At 30.4% G+C, this 7328-nt stretch overlaps 1 long non-coding RNA gene across 1 annotated transcript; it reads left to right on the forward strand.

The window, feature by feature from the left end:
• The first annotated feature begins 934 nt into the window (after positions 1–934).
• On the forward strand, positions 935–2783 carry LOC132730845 (uncharacterized). The gene is made up of 3 exons (XR_009625806.1): positions 935–1127; positions 1505–1614; positions 1947–2783. It is a non-coding gene; the product is annotated as an uncharacterized LOC132730845 (long non-coding RNA).
• Positions 2784–7328: the final 4545 nt, after the last annotated feature.

Below are 7328 nucleotides of genomic sequence, written 5' to 3' on the forward strand. Positions count from 1 at the left end.
CAAACAAAAATTAGGGTATAACAATTCTATAATACTTTTTAATACTATAAAAACCCTGTTACTGTAGAGCAAATTCAATAAATATCAATAACAAATTAGCATTCTTTACCATAAAGAAGCGTGGGAAATAATATAAAATAAAATGTTATAACCCCATTTTATAGCCTTAGCCTATCCTAACACATTTTATCTGTGGCGATGTGATAGTGTTATTATATTGCTCAGGGTTTGGTAGAATCATTTATCAATGTATTAATGCTCTAATTAAACTAAAAGCTAATTTCATGTTCAAATACTACAAGGACACATCATAGAGCTTGTTTTGAAGAGAAAACATTATTCTGTAAAAACTTTGCATCCGGAGATATTTTGAAATATATTTCAATCAAAATAATTAAAATCTTACAGAAAATTTGAATTTTTCGTATTAGTAACATAACAAAGTGTACACTGTTTTATTAATGTTTCATATTATATACGATAAGAAGTTATTAATCATTTGTTTTTATCATTACATAGATATACTGATGAAATTGTTATTTTATATTATGAGTTATGTTAATAATGATTATCATTGATTTTATTTTACGTTTTCCCATTGTTGAACTTAGATACAAAAGAAGTATCGGAACAACGCTAGAATGTTCTAAGAAACTGATTGTCTGACAATATGGTTCTTCACACAACACTTGTCATTAATTATGTTATTAGTGGGGTGAAGTTCATCCAATAAAACTACAATTAACGTCCAATTTATTGCGCTTAAGCTTTTTAAAAATAAAGATTATTGATTTTGAATGAGTTTGTACCGGGCTAATACGGCAATCAATGATATATTTGTCCGATTAAGAAGATATTATTAACTCATATTTAAAGGTATGTTTTCTGTTTATATATTAACATTTTTGTACTACTTCGACTTATACAAAAGTGGTTGATATACCGAAGAATAGGGCCCGTAAGTCTCGTTTACTTTCACTTTCGATTTACCACTTCCGGGTACATCGGCAGACTTATTTACCGTTACGCATATAGGTAACCCGAAGAACTCGAGGGATATAGAAGTTAAATTTGTTTCGGTCCTCTTCAGATTTGAAGGAATGGATAGCACGGGTCAAAAAATGCAGGTAGGTCAATTATCTGACAGAAAAACGAGGGATTTATAGAGTTTAATAAAACTAGTTTATTTTCGGATAGTGACAATTGTTTCGGATGTTTTGTCAAGGTAGTGAATTCTAGTTGTTTAGCTTTTATTATTGTTTTAAAACTACTGATGTGAGAAATTAATTCAAACCATTTTAACTTATGAAATAAACAATGGAGAAACACTTTAATTCTAGTGTATATTAAAGTTATACACAATTCGGACATTGCACAGTAATTCGGATATTTTTTCCCTTCCATTTTATTCTTGTTCCTTTTTCAATTATATATACATGTTAATATGGTACCTAGCAAATTATGATTGAATTAAAAAATATAATTTTTGATTAAACCATTTCAGATGTAAAGACAAGGAGGTATATGACAAGTATAGAATATACAGTTGTTCAATATGGACCATTAATCAACTGTTTGCACTGCCTATGATCCTGAAATATCTATACATCAAAGGTAAATACATGTAAAATAATTGATTAATTTTTAGTTGAGATCGGAAAGATAAACAATTATCAAAATATATTATTATAATTTAATAACTTTTGGATTTCACTGCATGATAATTGATAAGTAAATAAAACATTAAAAATAGTCATGTTTCACATTCAAGAAGATCAATATTTTTGACTGTTATATATTATGTGTTGTTGTTTATCTTTAATGTTTATTTACTTCAAATATGAAATTTTTCTGTCAATCATGACCAGCTTATTAAATGTAATGTAAATATCATTTCTAGTGTCTTACACTTGTAACAACATATTTATTGATTTTTCATTCTGCAGATAAAAAGGGAAAAGATGAAAAAGGATTTGTCCATGAAGACCTTTATTGCAACTACCATCTTCCAGTTCCTTAATTTGAGAATGATATCAGAGAACACACAGTTACAGTGAAATATTAGTTTAATATAAGCCACTGAGAATAGTCAAATGTACTTTCCTGAAGAAGATGAATGACATCCAGCACAAAAATCTTAATGTATAAAGAGTATGATTTTATGGTGTTTGACACTATGATCTTGTTAACATGTTAATGTCACAATGATAGAAACAGAGTAAAATATCCACATGTCATTGCAGTTTTAAGTATTAAAACTAGATAATCTATATATACCAAAGCTGTTAACACACCAGAGATAAGGTTTTTTCATGGAATCACAGTATAGTCATATGACATTATGGACATTAAATGACTATGAAGTAAAGATTAGCAAACATATTATATAATTATCATCTACTACTAATATTGTGAGGTAATCATTGATAAGCTCACAAATTTGCAATCAAAGCTTTGATATCAAGCTGAACATTTTTCAATTAGAATATGATTTATAACTCTATGATAATTTGTTCATGTTAATTTTCAAAGTCTTTACATTTGTAAAAGGAAATATTCTTATTCTTGTATCAGTAGACATTCACAGTGTAAAGTTACATTGTCCAAATAACTAATAATAATCCCAAGTGCTTTCCTGAATTTTTTCTTCCACTGGAAAATCAGTGTGATATATATGCTAAGCAGTGCACTATAAATTGTGTAAAAATAAAAGTTTATTAAACTTATGAACTGTTTTTTGTTTCTACTATTTGGCATATATTTATAGCAGTGCTTGATCATAAGAGTTCATCTGCAAATAAGTGTCACTGTGTACTTTAATTCTCTAACAGCAATGTCATTTGAATTTTGTCTGTCCTGAAATCGAAACAGACACTATCTAAATAATATTGATGAAAAGTTCTTGACAGCTCTTCAATGACTACATTTACACATATGTACATGGACAGAAGTTAAAAGCATTGTGTGGTGCTTTTTTATTTTTTTTGAAACATTGACAATTTTGGAACAGTTCCAATGGGTATATTAATGTATCAGTGATGTAATTGTTTTGTATCAAGTGCAAACCCTAAGTTTTGCATGTATTGTATAGATAACTCACTTTTGGTCAAAAAGGTTCAATACATTATAAAACAGGTAATTTGAAACCCAAAGAAGTATATGGTATGTAATAACTACCCCTCTGATACTAAAATCTTCAAGGAATGCAGAATTGCAAGTCTTCTCCAATTAAGAGAGAGACTTGGGCTTACAAGGGCTAGCAAGCTAGTGTTTTGCTACAGAATACTCAACACTGATGAATTACATTAATATTGTTTACTCTGGTATTACTACCTGCCATGTACAATGCAAATCATGGCTTTTCTAAGAGCAGTGAAAGGCTATAACTGGAAGGAATTTTACACATCTTGCCTCAGAAACAAGTTTTTCTTTGAGATGATTTTTATGATATTTAAATAATGGTTAAAGATTACATTACTTTTACAATTGCAGTGATCATGGTGATAATATGAAATGAAACTCAATCAAGATAGAAACATTTTAATGCTGAACATTTATCTTTTTACCATTCCTGTTAATTTACAAGTCTATTTATAACAAATTTATCTTAACTGTTTTGAAACTACATGATGCCTGGTTGAAACTGTTTTGGGCAGCCATTTGCAGAAGATAAATTATCTTTGAATAATTAAGTTAATACAAAGTTACAAATGACAGGTTATTTATTTCTAATAAAGACAGGTTATTTATTTCTAACAAAGACAGATATTTTGTTTAACATTTTTACACTGACATATATCTTTGAAGTGTCTTCAACCTTAGTTTTTATTAGAATACAAACATTCAGTCAGACAGTTTACACAAGACATGGAGCTTTAAGAAGCTTTAATTCAGTCAAAATCTGTAATGGACTGCCATGTCTCTACCACTATGTACTCCAAGACTGTGTATGGACATTTCATTTCAACTATGCCTGGTGGTATCACTATTTGATTTCTAATCTGATGGTGAACACTCCAAAATAAATCAAGAGCCATGACAAGTACTCAAGATCAACCATGAAATCACATACCTGTATATAAAGAAAATTTATCATGAATTGAAAGCAATAATAATTGGTCAGCTATAAATTTCAATCATTTTCATATTGTCATGAATAGAAAATAATGTTGAAAAGGAAGAAACACTTCTTTGGTGTCCTAGTTTTGTAGATTTGCTTTGACAACTGATCTTTAAAAAATGTGATAGTGACTAAGTTCTTTTAACCATTTACTGAACATGATTTAACTAAAAAAATATGACCCACTTACTTGAGAAAAATACTTTAAACAATATTTAACATGAATTAACTACATATGCCATACTGTTTGTTTATTTAGCTACACTGTAATTATTTACAAAAACGAGAACATTATATGTTATACAATAATATTTATTTTTCATTAATGCAGTTTAAGTAGCTTTAAGTATATATTTCTTACCAAAACGATTTACCAGCAGAGCATGCATGTGTATTTACAATGGATACTGACGTCTTTCATCTCACCACTGTCTAAATATCTACAGGAGCAAAATATTTCATTGAATTTTATGACAATTTAAATTGGTTATATACAGCTTGACTGTTTGTGCTTTATAAAGATAATAATTATAAATAAATAATATTTTCAGTTGGAAGAAAATATATTCAACTAAAACACACTGATAATCATATTGAAACGTTTATCCGAAATATGCGCTGTCCGAAATTTCTAAACATTATATACTTCTGAGAGATAATCAGGTAGCGCTATAGAAAATGATAAAATCAAATTCACCAGTCTGGTGTCAGATGCGAATGATGTTGTATCAAAAAAACAAATTTATTAGATTTACATGGAAATGAAAATATTACAACATTTATTGGGATAAACTGAATTTGAAATGACACACCCACCTGAAGATTATACGAAGTTGTCTTTCATTGATACTTTTTCACAAGATGAAAACCATTTGCATTTCGTTACAAAACAAAAAACTCTGCCAATTTCCACATATCATTTGCTTTTCCATGTAAGTTTTACTTTCCCACCGGCATACAAGTATTACCCAATATAGATAAGCAATGTTGTTGATATTTGTTTGTACCCGGAAGTGCGAAATATCGTGAAATCTCGCAAGTCACATGACGAGACTTACATACCCTATTGCACGGCTTTACGAATATGTAATTCACTTTAAATGTTTGAAATAAGAAGTAATGTTATCTCAGCGATATGATTTTAGGTATTAGATGCTATGATGTAAACATCATTTTAAGAAAGCGAAAAAATATATATTTAATTTTAAAAATGAAATTGTTTTTATTCTGAAATGTGATTGTTTAAGGTTTATCTTTCTGACAACATTTTTTTCAGTCGTCATTAATTCAAATCAAAGAAGCAAATATAACTACATTTCCTTGGAAAAGTGTGCATTTATGTAATAATACAATTAACACGAACATTTAACTTCACTAGATGAAGTCAATGCGTTGCTTTTGTATAATAATTTGTGAACAATATTGTTAGTACAAATGTTTCTGATAGTTGAATCGAAATAGCGCTAATAAATGCAAAAGCAAAAGTAAACATTTATTTGCGAATGCGCATGCTAGATAAAATGACTAAAACATAATGCTGGTTTAAACTTTGCTTTTCCTATTAAACAAAGCAAAGCATGCGATGCTTGGTAACAAATTAAAACTAAGTTATCTACAGCAGAGAGTGTACACGAAAAAAATGACGTCTTTTACAACAATTGAATTTGTCTAGAGCGACACATCTCGATAACATCCTATATCATTGGTACTGCTCTGGAAGGGTGTCCTGCAAGAAATGGCTAGAGCTTATCCTTGTTAACAAAGGTGTTTTAACATTTAAACATTAAGTCACATAATAATGAATACAAATAGTGTGTTTGGTATTTTGTGGTATTTTTAGTTTTAACTAATATTCCTTCTTGAATAATGTTGAATCACCCTGAGGATATGTTGCCTGCTTTTTAACTTGTCCTATGACGTCTTATCTGTGATATGCAGGCTTCATAACCTCTGACCCCCTTTCAAAATTCCATTTTATTTAGTTCCGCCCATTGTTTTCTCGTTTAGGGCACACGCTTTTTATTACTTGGGGACCATACGCCGCTTTTCATGGAATGGCACGGAAGTGCCACATTAAAGGTTCCACGATAACCGCCGTATGAATACATCTGCGGATGTTTCTAAATTCAAAATTTTACCATTTCATGTTTAAATGTTGAATTCTGCTTAAGCCGGTGCTAGGGGGCGTGGACGGTAGTTTGCACATTACAGTTTCGTCCATGAACAGGCTCAACCAAACCGAGTCTGCAACATTTTCAATTTTTGATGTGTTGGGCATTCTTAAGGGATTCTTATTTTCTCTATTTTAAAATTAATTGCTAAAATATGATATTTACATAACTAATTAAATATTCTAGGTGATTGACAAATTAATATATTCTCGTATTTATTGTGTTTTTAGCTGAGCCAGGTTTATCAATTGCTCATTTGGCAGTTCCAGTGTTATAATTTTAGTATAGTATAATAATTTTAATACAATTATATTGCCTGGTTTTCAATTTGTATTTTAACAATTGTCATTATACGAAGATTTCACACCACTTGGTCTCTTTCAAAAAGTACAACAAAATTACTGTTTTTAGTTCTGTCCATTTTTTTCTTGCATTGGACATACACACTTTTGTTTACTCGGGGCCCAAACAATCGGTGATGAAAGCGCAACATCGTAAGTTTTGAAAAAGCTTATGGACACATCTGCAGGCACTTTGTAATTTTACATCAAATACTAAAAATAGATAAATACAGAATCCCTAAAGAAAGCCCAACACGGCAAAATTGAAAATGTTGCAGGCTCGGTTTGATTGAGCCTGTTCATGGACGGTGCTGGAAAGTGCAAGTTACCGTCCACCCCCTAGCACCGGCTTAAGCAGAATTCAACATTTAAAACATGAAAAAATAGTAAAAATTTTTTGAATTTAACAAACACCCGCAGATGTGTCATACGGCGGTTATCATGGAACCCTTCAATGTGACAATCCGTGCCATTCCATGAAAAGCGGCGTATGTCCCCATGTATAAAAAGCGTGTTGTCCGAAAACGAGAAACAATGGGCCCGGAACTAAATAAAATGGAACTTTAGAAAAGGGGATCAGAGGTTTATCGAATTCGTTGGTTCCAGAAACGGATTTCTAGAGTGATTAAAAATTAAAAGCTTTTATGCCCCTCCTTGCATCAAAACGGACATTTCAACAGCCCCTTCAATTAGAAA

Source organism: Ruditapes philippinarum, unplaced genomic scaffold, assembly GCF_026571515.1.
Source record: "Ruditapes philippinarum isolate M1 unplaced genomic scaffold, ASM2657151v2 ctg827_1_1_1_1, whole genome shotgun sequence".
Taxonomy (NCBI): domain Eukaryota; kingdom Metazoa; phylum Mollusca; class Bivalvia; order Venerida; family Veneridae; genus Ruditapes; species Ruditapes philippinarum.